General features: G+C 32.1%; 1 protein-coding gene and 1 pseudogene across 6 annotated transcripts in view; both read right to left on the bottom strand.

The window, feature by feature from the left end:
* LOC141452670 (uncharacterized) overlaps positions 1 to 2,856 on the bottom strand; it is a 33,688-nt gene extending 30,832 nt beyond the window's left edge. For 2 of the 6 annotated variants that reach the window (XM_074125047.1, XM_074125052.1), the window contains exon 1: positions 2,533 to 2,844. The gene's annotated coding sequence lies outside the window, so the exon portion shown is untranslated. Of the gene's footprint in view, positions 1 to 1,604; positions 1,945 to 2,532 lie in introns of all 6 variants that reach the window. The other 4 variants (XM_074125048.1, XM_074125050.1, XM_074125054.1 and 1 more) reach the window with 4 other exon arrangements.
* A 1,957-nt stretch (positions 2,857 to 4,813) lies between these two features.
* On the bottom strand, positions 4,814 to 21,540 carry LOC141452682 (uncharacterized; annotated as a pseudogene).
* Between the last annotated feature and the right edge of the window lie 725 nt (positions 21,541 to 22,265).

The following is a 22,265-nucleotide window of genomic DNA, read 5'->3' as shown; positions in this document are numbered from 1 at the left end:
GCCATTAGGCGTTGGAGAAATGACGTTCTGAAAGTTTTAAAAACGCTTTAAACGAGAGCGATTGAGGGATAAGTTAAAGCCTTTAATAATAATTGGCTTCGACCTTGACTGATATTTTGAGGCTCCTATAAATATCTCTTTATAAAGGAATTGAAATCATGCATTTTATTGCTCATGCTAGGATTTTGTTGGACCAGAGTACAGTTCTATAATGTTAGGAAACATTTGAGAATGATCCAAAAATAGTTTGCTTCTCTTTTTCTTTTTAGTCAATTAGTTAACTAGGATGCAATTTCAGATAATCAAAGAATTTTTTGCTAACTTGGTAGCTGAATCTTGAATCTAGTTTAAGGTACAGGTTATTTATTTATCTATAGCGGAGCGGATGGTCAAAGGCGAGACCAGCAAAGCAACGGTGTATTGTGGTGCCGGGTACGATTTCTGGTCTAAATCTTGTATTTTATTTACTGGGTAATATGTAAAATTAATAGTAAAGTATATTTGTTATTCATCTCGTCGATGACACCTAATTCATTAGAAGAACGTAAAGCCCAACCCTGGAAAAATAGGCATTACTTTATTCTACTTTACTTTTTAGGATTTTTGCATGTTATAATGTAGCAATGACTTGATTAGCTATTGAAACATCCATGGCAGTTTCTGCCAATTCATTTAAGAATTTTAGCATTCATTTAAGCTAAACTTCACTAAACTGAAGCGGCACTTTAGGAGCTTTATACAGGAGACTCTCTCCAAAACTATTAACTCCAATAAAACAGTCAGAACTAGAGCGGCGCTCCAACTAGAGGGTGCCACGCTAAGTGTCGGTAGCCCAGCTTGGCGAACCTCTTGGAATCTTAACTTACGCCCATTTTTTTTATTAGAAACTTTTTTTTTTTAGAATGTAGACAAAATATTGATTCATATTTTAATGCAAATATATAAGAAAACCATTTAATCAGTTTTATGGAGATTGAATTTACAAAATAAAGTATGTAGCCTACTTTACAAGTATATTTTGTGTATCATACTATAGGATAAATTTATTTTTTTCATATATTTTGGGGGGATTTCTTCTCTTAGAATATCCTTTGAGCGCCACTGCATACGTACTAATTTATATTTTCAGTTATGACCAGTGACAGTTATTGAGTTTTGTACATTATTCAATTAAGTTTTTTTTTTCTAATTTGAAGTTACCTATCTTCCATAATTAGAACAGTAATCATTTAACGGCATCAATAATAAAAGTAGGTTCGTTATCTGAATCGGTTTTATCTCCATTTAAAACCTAAATTCTTAAAGCCTTCAACGTCAAATATTGAAAAATCTAAGGGAGTATTTGTGGTGTATACTGATAATTTAATGATAATAGGATTCTAAAGTAGTATCGCTAACTCTAGGTTCTACAATAGTCATGAGCTCTCATTTGTATTTTCCTTAAGTTAAATTTTTCCTATATGCGAATTAATTATAAGAAAAATAACATATTTGCTCACAAAAAACTATCACAACATCTATCCAAAGTCAAAGTCAATATTCCATTTCAAAAGAAAACAAAATAGATAAGTAATAATCAAATGAAGGTATCTATTTTAACTTACATTATAAGGTAGGACGATTGATTTGTCCTTGCCCTGTTTGGTCATAAAAAAGCTTCGATTGGAATAATTGATGGATTGACTCTCAGAGAGACCTTTCTGTCTTTTTATAAATCTTGTTCCATTAAATTTTTATCAATAATGATGAAAATCAGTCATTTCTTTATCAGATTATTTTATTTATTTCTTGTTATCGTTCGGTTTAGTATATTTAAACTTTTAAAATTATATGAAATTATGCATTTATTAATTTATTGTATCTACGGTGCTATTAATGTGTAACGATTTTTACAATGACTGTAGCAAAAAATATGAAATTTAAGAAATCCTTGGCCTTATGCACCTGTTGACAAATGCAAGTTACTTATTTACTGCATATCAAGAGGGTAAATCATAGTTTTTTGCTTCCTCAAAGTCTTACTTTCCTTTAATTTATTTTTTTTTTTTTAAAAAAAAAAATAATGAATGATCAAAAGTGATAACATTAGTGAAATTTTAGACGAAATTAATTTTCTACGATTTTTTTTAAAATTATTCCCTACAAATAAATCAAAAACCGTGTAGCTAGAAATTATTCAATTATTTATTTATCTAAAGAAAATATAGGTCATATGAAAGAATACGTGATGGTTACAAGACATCGATTGAATTGGTTACATCTATAGCGGTCGCTAGCCCCAAGTAAGCCGTAGGTCACGGGTGTGCTTTAAGGTGTTTGCCGGCTTGTTGCCAATCTTAGTAGCATTTATAATTCAATATTTGTATTTTGTTTTTTTAAGAAAGTTTGATTATTACTTATTCGTTTTTAATTCATAGAATATAAACTGAAGCATATAAAATGAATTTGTTGTTTTCTGATATAAAAAACGATTAGAATATAAGTTAAAACTGAAGTATGATTAGATAATGGTTGATGATAAAAATATCTAACCGCAAGGAGGTTTGGAGATGTTGGAGCTAAGGGTAGCCATCGTTTGCTGTTTAAGTAATATTACCTAGATGCTTCGTCAGAACCTCCCCGCTTTGTTTTTACTTTTGTATAAACGGAATTTTTAAAAAATTAATAAGGGGAGTCTTGATAATGGGGGGACTTGGCACACTATTCTCACCACTGGATAGTTGTTCTTACACAAGGCCACGAACTGCACTCAATACTCTCCTCTGCACACTTGCCTTCTTCTCTCTCAGAGTAAGGCTATTGATTCTCGTAGCGGCCACCAGATGTCGGTTTTGCTCAGTTGAATCCTCACCCACCATCCGACCACCTCACTCATTCTGTGGATGGTGGAGGGTTGGTTCCCCCACTATATAACCTAAACCCTCTACTCTTGTCTTTATTCAATGCTCCACATTTCTCTGTCAAGCCTCTTGTGCTGAAACGATCGATCTGCGTACGCATTGCCCTACGCGCCCCCTACTTGAGCCCACTATCTCCCTCTTCTTCTGCCCGCTGCATTGCTCTTTTCTGCTTGCCAAGTACACACATAAACTTGACATCCCACTGCTTTCTAGTCTTGTTTTGTAACATCCTTCTTTTCACTGGCCACCCCCCTGTCTTCCCTCCCATAAAATATAACTACCTTTTCTTTTTTCCTCACTTGTTTACTTTAGCTGATCGTCTGTGATCTTTCACACCCATTTAATTCAGGGCGATGTTATTCAAAAGCAACTCCGTTCTTTTGTCTTTCAGCAAAATAAATCCATTACGTACAGGTACTTAGTGTTTGCCTGAATTTCAGTGAGGGTCAAAGTCCCTACAAAATAAATTTTTAAATTAATTTTAAAAATGATTAAAAGAAAAATTTTGCCCTCACGAATAACATTGATCTATTCAAAGTGGAAATCAAGTAATTCCTGTCCTCTTGAACATTTAAACAATTACCTACAAAACGTTTGATATAATTTTGAATCCTTCTTAAAAAAAACAGCCAACGCCCAACAACGATTCTGTTACTCTACAATTAAAGCATTCTATTTCGTTTTAAGCACCCACTTAGTTCCAACAAGCTTCTAAACCTAACATAGAGTCTCACCAGAAGTAAAGAACATCTTGGTTGAATAGCTGAACCTCAGGTAATCTTTAGAAGACTGGAGAGAATAGAATTAGTAGACCACTGTTAACACCTATTTTTGTAAATTGTGATAGACTTTTTCATTTAACTTAGTGTTCTTCTCAGTTTCCAAGTTTCAAATCCGTTTGGAAAATTCCACAGTAGGAGATTGATATAAAACTAACAAAAATACATTTTTCTTGATAATTTAAAGGATTATAAGTAGAGATAAATTAAATAAATATAATACAAGTAAATCCATAAAAGAAAATACTGCACAAGTTCGTATCTATGTGCCAGGCAAAGCGCGCTAAGTTTCATAAAGGTACCAGAAGAGTTCTTTGGGTGGACTCTGTTTGAGAATGAACTTCAAGGTGCCAAACTCTGGGTCGCCAAAATGGCGCAGTAGGAAAGTTTTTCCACAGCCTTATTTTGGATCCTTAAATTTAATTCCTAAAGAATTCCATATTATAATTTTTCAACTTTTTTCTCTGGAGATGGATCTCTACTTCGAGACTATTTACCAATAACCATGTCTTTTTGTTAGAACAAAAGATAAAAGCGTTAATTATTAAGCTGAAGTTCTGGTTACAACTATGTTGCATTGAAAGCTGGATGCTTTCGCTACCAACAAAATGACACACAAAAATGCAGTCCTGTGAGTTTATTCTAAATAAGCATAACTATATTACAGATAAATTAGATCATTATGGAAGTAATTAGGATCGTTAAATCCAAATTGTTTGATTTTGATTGAACGATTCGATTCAAGCTGAAATACTTTGGGGCTTGGACATTAAATATTTCTTTCTTTTCCTGAGAGGATCATTTCTAGCTGCGATTAAGTCCTATCTCCGGAGAAGAGATTCGATTTGGAACATTTGGCATTATACTCTGTAAAGTATTTCCTGTAAGTAAATTAGATTAAAAATTGTAGTAGGTTCTGCTACAAAAAAGTTTAGTGATAAATTGTATTGATCTTTCAGGTTTGCGTGCCCATTGTCACGAGAAATTCGGCTGAGATTTTCATTGGTTTGGTATAAACCCCCCTTTTGCAAACTCAAAATAAACATCTTGTTTGTCCACAACTGGTGGACTAATTCTAGGCTGAAAAAAATAATCACAAACATTCGGATTATGGTGAATAGATTAAAAACTCCATTTTTTTTTTTATGTATCAGGCCATATTTTTAATGATTTTATATTTTTCTGTTTCATATTTAAATCATCTTACACAACATTTTTCACAAATTAAATAAGTAATATTAATATTATTTTCAGACTAGATAAGCATTCTATTCCGAATTTTATTTTTTATTAAAGAAAATATTTCAATATTTGTTTTCGAAATTATGGTGTACTGTTTACAAATAAGTAGCTAGTCAAGTGATGTAGCCCATTTCAGACAACTCTATGGGGATTTAGTTTTTACATATTATTTCTTTTTTGTAACATTGAATTCACTTCAATTTTATTTATTAACAAATTTATATTCCCTGTACTATAGATCATACAAAGGAAATTTATTTGTATTCCAAATTATACATACTTACCATAACTTAGATATCTTTTAATACTATTATTGTTGTTCTAGAAATAAATAAAAACAAGATTAATTATTAATTTCATAGAACCATTTTCTTTTTTGTTTTAAAATATTTATAGTATTTATATGATTACTTACATTAAAAGTGGTTCTCTTTTATATTTACATATACAAAATTTATAAAAAATCATGCCTAATCTAAATAAAACTAAACATTAGAAATTGAGTGCTAAAGTTGTCTACATTAAATTTGACTTTAAAGTCAAATGAGATATAATAATAAAAAAAAATACGATAAGTATATATATGATTTATATTGGTAAAATGATTTATATTTATATATAATTATATTACAATATATCTATACTCCCTATAGTTTGGCATTTATTATATCTACATATAAAGCGATCTACTTTTTACTAAGCTACATTGAGATGGTATTTTGTTTAATCCACGTAATTCCTATAATTTATTATTAATTATTTTTCTTGAATATTATACTGCATATAACCTTAATAAATTTAACAAAATACAAAATATAAATACTATTTTATTCAAAATATTTCCAATTCAATTTTCTCATTAATTCCTTCTTTATACCGTTTAAAACATTATCAAATTACTCTAATTACAATCAAGTTTACTAGTTTTAGTTCTGCTGAAAAAATAAAAAACAACTTGGAAAGAAAGTAATTAAAAACAGAAAAGAATAATTATTGAGTATTTTCACCATAAAAAAAAAGTATTCTATTTTTAATTTAAAACAAATATTCTAGATTATTCTTTATAGTCCGAATTATTCTTCTCAATAAAAATTATTTCCATATTGTTTATTTCAATAATTATCGCTAAAATTGTCGGGAGAGGACAGGAGGGGTAATCTATATCAGAAACTCACTAGAGATTGAATACGATGGATTCTTAAAAGAGATACTGCGAGCTGTCACAAAGTAAGCACTTGCGATGTGTCAATGAATGCTCTGAGACGGGACTCTGAATTAGGAATAAATTTGGGGTGATTTCAGAGAGAGAAAGAAAAAAAAAACAAGTGAAAGTTCCAAGCAAATTTGGAAACTGCAATTGTGGCAATATAAAATAGTCAACATAGAATATAAGAGTTCTGAAAAGCAGTCACAATGAATGACTACTAAAAGTAAAAAATAAAAGTTTAAAAGAATGAAAATAAATAAAAGTTAAATAGTTCACTGAAAGATTTTGTTCGGTCTGCTTATACAAACAGATGTTCTAATTAAGAAAGCAATACTTGCTAATTTTTGAACAAAGAACAAAAAAAGGCAGGTTAGGCCTTTTAAACTGTTTTCCTGATTAAGAGAACGATTGTCTATACAAAAACGTTAAATATAAACATTAGTATATTAATTTAATGGTTTAATTGCAAAAACAAATAGATCAGTAAGATCATAAACGCAGCTCGTCCCCATCCAAATATCAAACATTATTTTTATTCTTACTTTTTAAACGTTCTCGCCGAGCTTTTTTATTTTTTTTGTGAAAAGTACTCCTCTAGAGGTTTACTAGCTTTACAGAGTTCCTAAAATTTAGCCGTAGAGCGTTCTTAGTTTAGCGTTAAGTATGAACTCAAAAGTAAAAGAATGCAGAATGGAAAAATACAGTACTATTTGCTGATTTATAGATAGTTTCTGATTATTTAGTAACGGCAATAATTTTGAAATGAAATTGAACATTCTAACAAGAAAATCAAACTAATAATAGACCTAATAAACACAATATACTTAATTGGTAGATGTTCCATGTTTCTACAGACGTCCGCAACATGTTAAAACGTTACCAGGACTACTATCTCATCTCTTCACGAGAAGTTTTTGTCAGTTCACTATCTGTATTTGTATCAACTTAAAAGCAAAATTTCTAATGTTCATAAAAGTTACAGCAATTCTAGGAAGCACGTCTACATTTTGATCTTACTTCACAATAAATAATATTTTAAAAAAAATCATGTTTTCACAATTTTATTTTAGTATATGAATTTAACGCACACAATGTATTTCCAATAGCAACTCTAGGTGCTCAATAAAAACTACTTAGATTAAACTGGTAACGTAAAAATATTGATAACTATAATGTCTCCTCAACCAAATAAGCCTGCTTTTAGTGCAAAATGTGATTAACACTCATACACAAATGTGTGCAATATCTTTAACGATTCTGGGATTCGGAAAACATTGTTACCTAATAAATACAATGATTCTTTTTTCTGTATCCTCTTTTGGGATAAACAAAAATACTGTAAATATGAGTCATCAATATATAACTTTTCTATATGAATGCCATCAAATGAAGAATTATATAATTTTTGTCATTTGCAATAAGGAAAGCGGTTGGGATAGAGGCATTAGCACAACAATTATAACACTTATTTACATTTACATAAGCGCACAATTTTTTTTTTTTTTTTTTACACATTCAAGGCTTAGCCTATTTATGTATTTCTCTTCACTTTTATAATAATACGAAATGCAAATGGTACGCCTAATGCTAATTTTGCAAACAATTTTAATTTATTTAAAAATTAAAAAAAAAACAAAACAATAATAAACTTTGAAAACAAAACAGTATTATACGTGGTTCATGTTTCTTTTTAAAAAGGGGCATTCTCTATAATAATACATATAAGCTTCTAAGGAAGATTTTATTGATAACAGGATTATTATTTCTTTTTATTTAATTTTTTTAAATCTAAATCACTAAATTTATTTTATTTTCTTTAAATTTATACAGAAGTTTCCTTTCAGCTATTTTTTTGTGAACCCTAAAACCAGCATTTATTGTTAAATAAGACTTTTTTTTTTTTAACGAACAACAAATAAAGTGGCTATAACTATGCAAAAGGGTTATTTTTCGCAAATAATTTTTTAAAAATTCAGAACTCTGATGGATGACTCATTCTTATTTTTCTATTTTAGACAGTTTGAATTACAAACAAAACAAATAAAAATTTATTAAACAACTTAAAAAAAAAAGTTAAAAGGACTAAAGCATTTTGATTAACAATACTGAACCGAAAATTAAGAGATCAAATACTAATATGTTTAATACATAATTTTAAAGTGTCTTAACTTCATAACCATTATTTATTTTGTTAACAAATTACTCATTTATTTTTACAAACAAAATTATCAAGTATTGTCTTTTTTGTTTAATTTTTTGGACAAATTTTTGCCACTTCTTACATGTTAAAATGTTATTTTTATAGTTAGCTCTTCGCTTTTGGATACAAGAATATAATTTTTATATGTGCAGTTGTTTATACTATACAATTTTTTTTTTCTTATTTATTTTTTTATTTTAATTTTTCATTTGTATTTATATAATACTAAAGACCACTGAATAGAATTTACTTTTTTATTTATAATATAATGTTCTTTTTAAATTTATTTTTAAACACATACACAGACATATTTAATTTAATATGAATTTTTTACATCATCATTATACTAACCGTTTTGCCTGAATACAGTATTATTTACAGACTTTTATTTTATTTTCTGAACAAGCTACCACAAAATTCTAATATTAATGAAAATTCTGTAAATATATTTTACTTACATTTTTTTTTTTCAGTAATAACTTTAAACGGTAAAATATAATACTATAACAATTTCTTTACAAAACAATTTTGTATATTTTTTTATTAAACAAAAAAATACAAAGTAAGAATCTCCTACAAGTTTATTGTTGCATTTTTTAATACTACTATAATAAAAAATTGTAACTTACAACGTGTAATAATTTAAGCAGAATCTGAGTCTGAATCTGATGTAGCTGCTGGCTTAGGAGGTTCCTCAGGAACGGTCGGTTGAGGAGGATGCTTAGCAACTGTTGCGGCGATGTAATCACCAGGACCTTCACCCTGACTATGCTCTATTTCTACCCTGTTTCAGAACAATTAAAAATATTACTACAGCCTTGATATTTATTTTTATAGCAACTTTTCCCCCATTGACACTAGCTCCAATCAATTACACATTATTATGAATTACTAAATGCTACTAGTTACTTTCTTCCGATTAGAGTGTGGAATTGTACCTTTAAAAATCAGTATCTTTAGGAGGATGGTATCGTTACTGATGAAGTTTCTCGAACATGAACCAACCAGACTTACCCATAATTGCCTTAAGAGCAATAATCATCTCCTTAGATGATTCTAGTTGTAATAAACCAGAACTCGTTTTCTGTACTTGTTTTTTGCTATTGGCTCCGAATATATACTCTTATCCTTGAACCCTGGTACACACCAACAGCCTTGTAGAAAGGTTTAGAAATAAGTTTCTGTCTGAAGATATACAGTTTGTATTGGACTCCCAGATATAATATCCTTTACAAGCATATAAGTACCTTGGGAATGCAAGAAATATATTTACATTTCAGGTTAAATATAAATAAGATAAGGCTTCTGAGCTAAATTCGCTTAGTCGACTTGAAGTGCGCCAGAATACTATTCAATAATGAAAAATTTATTTTTATCAGCGATGAGAGGTGTAAACTTTGTGCCAGCTGGGATTCACTGACCCACTGTTTAATGGACTGCCCGATATTCGAAGGCGTTAAAAACTATTTAATTTCCGCATATTTACAGTAGAGTCCAAATAGGAGTGAAGTATTTTGCAATCTATTTACATTGTCAACAACTTCTCAAATTAATACTGTTTTTAATTTTGTAGTTAAAATTTTGAATTACAGGAAATTGTTAACCAGTTTTTAGTTTTTTAATTTTTATTTTTTTGCTTACTTATGTTCTTAGTAAGTATTAATCACTTTATTTTATATTGGTTTAATGTTTTTTTTGTGTACGTATTTTTGTATTAATGTGTTATAATTTCTCCTTGCAAGAGAACTTTTTCTTTAAGCAATAAATTAAATAAAATACTAGTTACATACTAATAAAGCGTACTTATATACTAAACTAAACTAACAGCTAGTAGATTGCATGGAAACAGTACTCAACAAAAGTGACCGTGGCCATTGCTTCACCTTTTATCACTGTAATGAAGACGCTTACACAGAGTAGAATATTTGAAATAAGAGTAAATTAACACTCAGTATCGACGAGTTATGAGGAACTAAGTCCTGTGAGCTCAATTATCAGTTATGTACTGACTGCACATATGATATCCCAAATTGGATGCTTCTTATAACTTATTCAAGACTATTCCTTTACCGACAATAAAAACCTCATAAACAAATAACCCAGTGATTCATGAATGGAAACTAAAATGCACATAACCAAAAAATTAAGGTGAGATGCAGTTGAAACAGAAGGGATGAACTTTAATATAACTGGGTTTAGAATACGACTACAAGACTAACCTGTAGTTTGCCTCAAAAACAAAATACACCCAACACATAATATGACATTAAGAAAGGACGCTAAGTACATATTTATACTTATAATCCTTCTTTAATTTCATAAAACCTTTTACTTAAACTATTTTTAAGGAAAGTCAAACTATTAAACATTTTGGTGATACCGCAGACTTTCCCGTCGACTCCATGGAATGTTCTAATCTAAATAACTTATGATATATAATTCTCTCTTCTTTCTTTTCTTAATTTTACTTATAATTCAAATTTAAAATTACCTGTATTCGTGCCTTGCCAGTTGCCTAACATACTTTTCTGGTGGCGCATCGCTATCACTGTTTGCAATTGATACAGATCTTACAGTTGTATGTGATACTGTAGTTGCTGGCATGGTAAATTCCAAGTAGCAATATTTAGCTAATTCTTCTGGGATCTGGTCGTATGAAGTAAGCTGAAGGCGTACAACCAAGTTATGCGTCGTATAAGCGCCTGAAAGTTTTTTTTTTTTAATTAAGAGAATCTTGAGGTTACAATATCTACCTTAAAGAAATTAAAATTTTGTACAAAATGTCAGATTGAAATAAGGCATCCTAATTTTGTGCAAATCAAAGTAAGCTATATATTTGAGTTTTTATCCGACAAAATTTGTTTGGTTTCCATAATAAATTCTGAATTTATTTGAACTTTTTTCTAATTCGGAGAGTAAGTAAGTAATCGCCTATTTTTTCAGGCGGGGCTTAACGTCCAACTACCATTTATTAGGTGTCGTGGACGGAGGCGACTAGCAAACGTACTTTACTATTTCTTATTTAATTATTAAATAAAATCCAAGGCCAAGACCGGGAATCGAACCCAGTACCACAATGCATATTAGCTTTGCAGGTCTCGCCTCTTAACCCGCTCGGCTACCGTGGCGCCTAATTCGGAGAGTGTTCATTTTCATAAAGGAATATGGACTTTCTCTTCATTTGAAAATGTCTACGATTGAGTTTATGTGCTTTCCAAAACGCCATTTCACAAAAATTGATGAACCAAATTCTGATGACGCCCCAAATTCTAATGGGAAAAATTCAAACCCTTTTAGCGAAATTAAGAGAAATGATACGACGAAAATTTCAGACATTATCCAGCACAGCAGCGGTTTTAACCAGTTATACATTTAGTTAATCAATAATAGAGTCTTATAAAATAATTTTTTATACGTATTATTTTATTAAATATCTTAAATAAGATGGATGAATAGGCTAACGACTTGTACTGAAAACGTTTACTAATTAAAAATATACACAAATTTACCTTGCCCTTCTTTTGGAAGTCTGGGCATCCTCCAAACAATTGCTCTATGTTGATGTTCATATTTGGCTTGACCGGATGTAACTTCCATTAATGATGGCTCCATATTTTCTATTGCTCCAAGAAATCTTTCTATTCCCTTCACTTTGCCTGTCCTATTTTTTTAAGAGAGTAGAAATTTTAAAAGAGTGATACCAGTTTCTAAAAGAGGTAATCTATTGCAGAGGGCCAGTAAAAGGGTTGAAGGATCGGTGCTACTTTGAAAAGAATGGATTTTAAAAGGTATCTATACACTGCCACCAAGATTTTTCAGGTGGGAAAGCAATATTCTTTCATTAACTGGAGAAAAAAGTATGACTCGAGTTATAAAGAAAAAGTGGGTAAACTCCTTGTCTGGGTAACGGTTCAGTTCTTAGCAGAGAAAAAAACCCATGGGTTAAAAGCTTTACTTAAAAGCTGGTCTCTAGACTTGTAAGTCTAACCATCTAGGTTCTCAACCTTTTCAGGAACGTTTATGTGATGAAGCACTATGGGCTATCCATTCTGCAATATGGTTTCCTACAATTAACATTATGGGATGAGAAGTAAGTTTTGTGAGACCTCTCCAGACAGGTTCCCATTACGGAATGGATAATAAGCCTAATGGAATGCATATTTATTGCTTAATTATCAAAACTTAAAATAAATTTACATTTTATTTTTCTCTCTTTTATTGTGCTACAATCAGCGCGTTAGCGCTATAAGTAACAATGATAACAGTGAACAGTAGAAGTAAATGAGTGGAGAAGTTACCCAGTGGTAACACTCCAAAACATTATATGGTCAGTCACTCTCTTCACTTGAGAGGATATCACGAGACCACTGTCGTTTAAGACGTCTTGTCGGGTTGTCAGGAAGAGTTCTAGAAGAAAAATTTTTTGTTAGAGGATTTATATGAGATTGCAGGTTGAAGTGGAGTTTTCTGTATCTTGTTTTAGCAACTTGTGTGACAAAAGGAATGTTAAGGTCAGTGCGTATAGTCAGGTTGGAGAGATAAAAAGGAGCGTTTACAATAGTTCGTAGTATTTTAGATTGTAGAGATTGAATCCTTTGGAGATTGGAGCGTTTGGTTGAACCCCACAGCTCTATTCCAGATGGGTTTCAAAATAGAAGTATAAATCAGTCTTTTGTTGTCCAGAGAGGAGAGTTTTGATCTGTCGTCTAAGAGTCTTTTAAGTAGTCGATAGCGTCTGTTCAGTTCTGTTCTTTTAAGTCTAGAGTGGGGGTTCCAAGAAAGTCTTCTGTCTAAGTAAAGCCCAAGGTATTTAAGTATACAATTTTTGAACTTTATACCTTCTATGAGCTGATTTCACCGAACCATAACGAAAATGTTTCTCTACACGAAATTGGTATATCCAGCACTCAGGTATTGGTATTCTAACCATAACATCTTCACATGGAATTTGCCCTAGTTTTCTGCTAGTAAAACCTGGTACTAATATATCTCCATGGATTTCAACCTTTAAAAGAAATAAAATTATATGAAACGGTAAATAGTTGCATAAATGAATGAAAATAATATATATTCACCTTATTGCCTGTTACACGTATAGTTGTTTTTAGTTGCAATGGCAACTCTCTATTCTTCGGAGGTCTTATTCGAAATCTCATCAATTCAATATAGCAAGCATCTGGTGGCTTGAATCTTAAAAAAAAATGTCTCTTTTCATAATTCTTATTCCAATTAAAAATGTGCAGCAAGAAAAAAATAAATGCCAATTTCAGTCATGATATTTATTTAATTATTGTGCCGAGCTTTATTTTTTCATCCTATTGAAATAATGAATCAATAACCAAAAATAATTAACAGTAATATGCAGGAAATTTTAATTTAAAAGTTCCACGCTAGAGAAATGAGTAAAAAGATAAAAAATAAATAAAATTAAGAATAATTACTTGATAGTTCTAGTTTTCTCATATTCATCCTGCTGGACACAACTATGAAACTCTACATTTTCTAGTCTGATCCATTCCTCAGTAACTACAGGAATAATATCGTGTCGCCCAACAACTTCCTTGCCTTGTCTTACTAAATCATTTACTCCGAGTTCAACGTCAGGCATGCCTAGACCAACATAATCCATTAAAATACAAATGCTTACTATTTTATAATAAAAAATGTATATAGAACTTGGCATTTTATTTACCAGATAGGAAGCCCAGAAAAAATAATCTGACCCTAGCAATCTGTTTTTCAACACCTCCATTAGCATTCTGTTCCACATACAGTTCATCCACGGCAGTAATCTGTACTTCTTCCATTTTATAATTGAGAGCGCGATCACGATGAGCAGATAATCTAAACAGAGCCTCTTCAATACACATACTAAACTGTTTCATATCTTCATAACTTTGAGAGCCTATTTTAAATAACTGAGATATCTAAAAACAATGAAAATTAAGTTAATGTAGAAATTTTGATGAATAATTAAATCATTTCTAACAAGTGCATGGCTGCTTTTTAGGAAGGGCTAGTTTACTTCAGGCATGAACCTGATCTTATTTCAAGTGATTTACGGATTGCTACATTATGAATGGAAGGCCCGGAACTGCGTCATTGTCGGTACTGGAGGTTACAGTGGGTTAAAATGACTACTGCACAGTGAAACCCTGTTTTCCAGGCCGAATTGTAAGTTAGTATATTTCGGTTGATAATTTAATAACTCATCTTTAAATTGTTGACTACATCATCAAATTAGTGTTGGAATTATCAACAAGCCTGAAAAAACTGTCTTCTACTAAAAGATTTCTTCTTGTCTATATTCTAGAACTTAAAGGGCTATTGAGTTTTGAGTTGCAGAAGTGTCTCATTCCCTGGTCTTGGCCCTGGGTCAACCTTTGTTGTTTGCGTTTGACTAATGTACTTCCAAGCGTGGACATTTTGGCCTTTACCTTCCTTAATAAGATGTTGGGTGTTGAAGTCTGCGATGCTAAAAACTGAGATGTTTTAGAGTACGAACTTCTTTCAGACAGTGATTGTGTTCCATTCAAGGTTTTGGTGTTTTAGGAAGTCAACTCTATGGCATGGGGTTTGTACCGGACGCTTTTAGTAGAGTTTGTGAGTGAAATTCGCCTACACTTATATAGGATGGCTGGGCAGGAATTGAGTTCTGGATAATCGATTGGCAGCATTGATCAGCAGAGATCGAAAATAGCTGAGATTTTTTCCTACAAAGATTTTGTTTGGTTGGTCCGAAACGCGTCTGGGTCCTAAATTCTTGTTTTGTTTTTTTCCTTGGGCAAATGGTAAAAAGGCTGGATCTTCACAGACCATAATTAATAACTAAAATTAGATTATTGGAATAAAAACAAAAGTTTTCTAAGTAAGAAACTAACCTGCGGAGCGTGTTCTACTGGTAGACCTAACTTTTTAAGGTCACTACCAAATTCTTTCACACCTTGGTAGTCACCTTGTATAGCATAAGCAGCAAATTGACTCAATTTATTAGTTATACGTTCGGCTTTTGTAACCTGACCAGGTCGAACGCCTGGTCGTTCTTTATAATATATGAATTGAAGTTTGACTGTAAAAATTTTGCCATATTGATCATATTGTTGAGCACCTGCAAGTAATTTTATTTCAATTAAAAACTAGAAAACTTATTTGAAATGTTATTCTTTCAATCTAATGATTATTTTTTTTATACCTATTTCAGTTTTACAAAACTGCTAAGTTGTAACAAGTAATAAATAAAATAAAATAAAAATAAATATACCTATTTCAGATACTGAATAGCATGGCTGCAGAGGAAGTTCTTGAAATGGATCTTTATCATCTTTTCCATTGAACAACTGAAGAACTGGATTTTCTCCTTGGAATACAAGTTTTACAAATATCTTCTTCCAGAATCTATAAAAAAAAAACCTGATTAAAGTGTGTTGGAATAAGTACTTTGATTGTATAGGTAGAAAACTTTATATATGGTTAACAATCTATCATCTAATTTTTTTTTAAATTATTTTATGACAAGTTCATTTCATTTTTAATTAAAAAGTAATTTGCTTTCTTTTGAATGTTTGGCAAGTTCTTTATTTTAAGAAAAGCTGTTGGATCCAATTTTGTCAAAATTGCAAAAAAACAATCATGTAAATAGTAAATGAGCCGGATTTCTGCTACAACTGCTACAACTACGTCAGTAACTGAACCATGAATGTTTCGATCTTATTGGAGTATTATTTATGAGATATTCAGCCGTACAAACTAACTTTTTGTAACAGCAAACTTCAAAAAATATATTTCTTGTGAAAACTGAAGTTCAAAATTTGCACATGTTCCTCTACTATAGAGAATATACAAGAAACAGATGTCAATACCTTTGACCCGTAATTTTCTTTTTGTTTGGTTGTCTAAGTTGCATTTCCCATCCTGGTCCATCGTAATGAATTCTTGGAAAATCTTCTAAAGGTTGGGAAACATCTTCATCAAAGAGTGGTGTAGGTGGTGTTTCTTGAGAATCAGTTCTGGTAATTTGTCGATCGTCTCCAATAGGAGCTGCTGTTAATTCATCCATGGATATAGTATTTAATTACCAAATAATAATTTAAAAAATCTCTTCTACCAAAACGTAATCAAAGAAAATGTACCTTGGGCAAAAATATTTTCAGTAGTTGCACTGGGGATTTCTTGTGTATTATCAAATGGATTAAATCTTGGACTTGTATCTTGAATAGCATTCATCTGAGTAGGGCTTTTCGGCGGCGGGGCCAATGCTGGCATCGGTCCATTATCCAACATTTCCGTTTTTTCATTCGACTCCTTTGGTCTGAAAATCAATGTTTACGAATATGTCTCACAAATACTTCCTCATACAGCTATCGGACTGTATAAAGGATACAACTGATAAACCAAATTACAAAATTAAAATGTTAAAATTTAAAATAATGTAAGCCTTAATTCTGAATATTCTTTATTTTATTTTTTAAACTTGATTGTGGATTTGAGTCCTAACCATTAAAAATTAGTAGCTTTCTTTTAGCACTTACTTAATAAATATGTTGAAATCATTATCATCATTGGATTCGACGGATTCCCCTCTGCTAACTCTAGCTGGTGTGCCTTGTGGTACTGGAGGAGGCTCTCGAAGAGACAAGAAAGTGTCAAAATTGTCATCGGCTCCGAAACCTGCTGTAGTGTCTTCTAAAAAGAAATTTTTTCAAGAACATTCTTATTGTTTTACACAAATACACCTAAATAACCTTATCCTGAAGTAAATAACCTTATCTTTAAGTTAATCAGATATTTCAGTTACAACGAAATAAATTTTATTACTTAAAATCTTATATTAGTGCTGAAGCGCACACTTTTTTAAAAAAGTACTATAACTTAAAAGAGTAAAACAACTTTTAAGAATTATAAAATTAACATTATTAGATAAAATATTTACTTATAAAATAAGATTCATACCAGCTGTTGTGACGCCAGAAAATGCAGCTGAAAATGGATCAAAAGGATCCGAAGAGCTCACTGTTGTTGTACTGGTAACTTCTCCAAAACCGACACTTTCAAATTTTGCGGCGAATGCATCAAATTCATCTTGACTCGCAGCCACTGCAGGTGCCACTGGTGCGTTTTGTGCTTGCGATAATGAGTCAAATATATTATACGATTGCTGCTGGGCAGGGTTCAAATTTGTTATGTCGATTTCTTGTGGAAAGTCATCACTAACAGGTACTTCAGGTTGTGCTGAAAACGGTGCATTGATATCTGGGTCGTGTAACGCATTTGATGATGAGAGATCAGAAAATGTGGCCGACGTATCCGTAAAAGGTTGGACACCAAAAGTTTCTGCTTCAGCATAAGTTGTAGACTCGCTAATAAGTTCTGTGTTAGTTTTGCTATCACCGAACGGAGTTGAAACAGTAAATTTATCGTTATCAGAAGAAACAACATTAGCATTTTCATTTTCAATTGAGAATATGTCGTCTTGCGGTTTTATAACAGCATTTTCCAAGAAAGATGTACCAAAATTATCTGTTGTCACTTGCAAAGGTTGTGCAACTGTAGGAGCTGCTAATATTTCATCGCCAAATACATCAGCAAAACTAGTATCTTTGGATTCAAAAGGCTGAGGTTGTTCAGTTTTTTGAGCAATGAAATCAGTGTGAGGTGTTATAGAAGGCAGAGCTGGAGCAGGAGGTCTAGTAGGTTGTGGGGGCAATTTAGGACGATTAGGTATTGGCGGCGTAGGACGCACAGAAGGTGCTATTGCTGAACTAGCAACTGGTGCCAATGGAGATGACACATCTGCTGCCCTCATTGGGCTTCCAGGAGTTTCTGACTTTTCAGTCAAACTAGTTCTCTTTTCTATCGTTTCTGATTGCACCACTGTATCTTGAAATTCAAAATCATCTCCAAGAAAATTAACTTCCTGAGACACTGCTGAAGGTGGCGGAGCAACAGGCTCATCGACTTCCAAAAGATCACCAAATTGGGTAGGACTAGGCGAATGTAAATCTCTCATAGGCGTAGGACTTGGAGTACGTGTTGCTTGAAGTCTATCTAGAAGATGAGACGATGTTGCTTCCATAGCACCTGTAACGCTTAAAATAAGATCTTTTGTCTCTTTTGGTGGGCCAGGTCGTGGAGGAGGCGGTCTTCTTGGAGGCCCCGTCTTATTCGCAGTTTCACTTATTGCATTTTCTGTGACAAGCGTTGTTGGGAATATGTCTGCAGCAGTTTCAGCACTCGAAAGCAGATCTTCTTGCAAAAAGCTTGGTTGATTTGTTACTGGCTCTTCTTCTACATTCGTACTAGAAAATATATCCATTGCTTTAGTGGTGGGTATTTGTGCTGAAGCGGAGGAAAATATATTTTCATAATTAATTCCACTTGGTTCATCAGATTTCGATTGGACTGTAAAAAAATCTGTATTAGATCCATCACTTTCGGTTCCAAAAGCAAATGGATTTGTATTTCCTGAATCGAAAGCATTTCCTGTTTGTTGTGCGTCATAGCTACTCATAAATGGATTATCATTTGACGAAGAATCTTGAAATTCATTCCCTGCTAAGAAAGGATTAAAACTAGCCGGAGTACCTCCTACTTGGGAACTCCCAACTTCTTCGGAAAATAGAAAAGGATTTGCCATGATTAAATAGATAATTTAATTTAATAATTCAGATTCTAATAATTTTATTTCCGTTTTACCAGGCAAAATAGTCCCTACACAGGATGTATCAAAAGGATCGATATCTTCCCGATCTAAAGATGATGCAACAACAGGAGTTAAAGGTTTTACTGTTATTTCTTCAGCAGGTTGTTCCAAAAAGTCTGTCAATGGTTTCGTATCAACGAGCTTACTTGTCAATGTTTCTGTAATTATAGTATTTATTGGCTGTATAGGTGGATTTTCTTTAGCGTAAATCAATTCTGTTTCTAGAATCTTTATTTCAGCTTTACCAGGAGCCAGCACATTGGCTATGGAAGTATCAAACGGATCAAAATCTACACTTTCTTCAAATACTTCGGTAATTTTTCGTGGTGTGACAGGCGTATGCAGTTTAGCTTCGATTTTCACTTCTTCAGATATTATGTCTGGCTGTTCAGGAGACCTGTAATCAGTAGAGATTGTAGGAAATTGCTTTAATTGATTGTCTTCAGTTTCCGCACGAGGATTAAAATCCTCATCTGATAAACTTCTTTTTAAATCTTCTTTCGCTGAAGTAAGTTCTTGTTCGATTAATTTTAACTCTAACTTTCCAGGATAATTGGTTACAAAAGATGTATCGAAAGGATCAGCATCAATTTCAAATTCACTTTTATCTGAGACATTATTTGGCGGATAATAAGGCGTTAATGGTTTGCTAACTTTTGCACTATCTTCTAAGCCTACTGCAAGCAAATCGGGTAGGTTTGAAGGAGATTTTAAATCAAAAGCAACAATTTTTGGCACAGACACCCGTTTATTATTTACTATTAGATTATCAGGACGACTTATTGGCTTATTATTTAATTTTTCTTCCGCTCTAGGATTGAAATCGTTATCAATATCAACTTCTACTACTGATTTTACTTCCGTTAATAATTCTTTTTCGAGAAATTTAAGTTCAGTTTTACCTGGAGCGACAAGATCATTAATTATCGAAGTATCAAAAGGATCATCATTGGTGAGTTCTTTAGTACTGGTTTCAAAAGTTTGGGGAACAATTGGGCTCTGTGAGATTTTTGATAAATCGGTAGTACTTCCACCTAGTAAGTCTCTATGTTTTAAACTGAGTGGTTCTTGATCACATAACTCATTTGCAGAAACAATAAAGTTAGAAGCTGCTACACTCCTAACCTTTGAATTTTCAATAAGGTTTTGTAATTGTAGACTAGGATTTATTTTCACTTCATTATCATTATCTAGTAATATCTCTTTTTCAATTAATTTCAATTCAAACTTTCCTGGAAGAACTTGCGCAGCAAATGATGTATCAAATGGGTCGTCACCCGTAACAAATTCGTCAATATCCTCTACTTCGTCTTCAACAGCAGCAACAACTGTAGGAAGTTCTGGCCTAGGAGGTTTTGGTGGTTTATTAGTAACAATTGGTTGAGTTTTTGCAAGCGATTCAGCAGCTAATGCGGCAAATTCATCATCTAATTCATCATCTGGTTCTGGTACAACAACCTGTTGAAACTTATCGTCGAGATTTCCAGGAATAAATTCTTCAACTAAATCTTTAATATCTACTTCCTTGTTCTTTGGTTTATCTTCTAATGGTGTACAAAGACTTTTCCTTTCAAAACTTGGTGTAACTGGTGGAAATTCTAGGATTGCACTAGTTTCTTCGGCAAAAACTGGATCGTCGTCTAAAATAGATTTAGGTATTGGTTCTGGTTCAGCGTCAACTTTAGGTTGAATATCACTCTCGTCAAAACTATCTAGTAACAGATCTTGTGGTTTAGGTCTTCTCCTTTGTGTTGGAACTGAATCTGCAGCTCCTGTAGATTTCTCAAGCTTTCCAGTTAGTACTTCTACCGCACAGCCTAAACTGACTAGATTCCTTTTTTTAGGATCTGTTTTAATAACTGTATCAACAATAGACGTATCAAATGGATCAAAACTATCGTCCTCTTTAACTGGACTATCCGGAACGTAGGCTAGTTTTACTTCACCGCTGGCTACAACATCCACATAAGACGTATCAAATATATCATCTTGTTCATCTTCTAATTCACTTTCTTCTTCTTCTTCTGCTTCTTCAACTTCTTGTTGATTGCTAGTTGTTTGTGTAACTTCTACTTTATCTTTATCTTCTCCCTCATCATCTTCTTGGGTTACACTGTCTTCAAATCCTACCCACTTCCCTTTAGTTGGTTGTACTTCTGTTTTAACTACCTCAGTTTTTACGTTTGAAGTACCACTACTACCGGGTGGTTTCTTCTGAAAATAACTAGTAGATTTTATTCGATCAAGATCACCTTGAGTTTTCTTTAATATATCATCAACACCGGAAGTAAGTGCTTTAAATTTTTCCCACTCTTCACCTTTTTCCGAATCACCTGCTTCAGATGTTTCTGCAGTGCCTGTTTCTTGTTTCTGTTGCTGTTCTCTTCTATATTGCTCTAATTCTGCTGAATCAAAAAGATCGTCTTCCTTGTTTTTGCTTTTTTTCCCTTTCTTTTTCTTCTTTAATCCCTTTGTAATTTTCAGCATATTCCACCACAAATCTAACGAAACATCTGTAAACAGAAAATTTAGTTTTGTAAAAAATTGTTAATTGCCTGAAGTAAAACAGGTTTATGGGGCTACCAAAGATTGAAACTAAATGGGTCATTTATGAATTCCTAATTATTTTGATCTCACTAAAACTGGGCCATAACCCCTAGTTTAGAAATGTAGAATTTGTCCTGAAGAAAAAGAAGGTTGGCTATAAAATAGTGAGTTAGGACACACAAGGCAGGAAGATAGAACTTTCTATCTTCCAGGCATTTAGCCTGGAAATTTTTGTTATAGGCTCAGCATAAGTAGCGAGTGTTCATCTATTATCAGCTCCACTTGTTTATAGTTAAGAGATAATTGTTACTGCTGAAATGTCGACACACTATGTAACTTTTGTTTATTCAAGATGTAATTAAAATTGTGCACTAACGAAAAAAAAATGTAAACATACGTAATGAAAAAAAAACAATCTAATTTCTTATCGAAAACAAATTGATTTGCAATAAATGTTTTTAATTTTACCAAAATATTTGAACAAAAATTAAGAAAAATAACAAAATAATGAGTATTTTCTTCCTATGAAGTAATATACGTATAAACTTTTAATTATGAAAACATTAAACATAATTTTCAGTGCTTAAAGAAAGTAATTTTAGAAAGATTAACCAAGTTGTAAATAAAAGTCAAATCAAATAACGGTAGTAGAGTCGTACAGCATAAAGTTTTTCTCTTACCAGGACTGATT

This window comes from Rhodnius prolixus, unplaced genomic scaffold (assembly GCF_049639745.1).
Source record: "Rhodnius prolixus isolate KJV_2025 unplaced genomic scaffold, Rpr scaffold_3, whole genome shotgun sequence".
In the NCBI taxonomy this organism is placed as follows: Eukaryota; Metazoa; Arthropoda; class Insecta; order Hemiptera; family Reduviidae; genus Rhodnius; species Rhodnius prolixus.
Note: the sequence above shows the minus strand (reverse complement) of the source record. Positions and strands in the feature narration are given on the sequence as shown.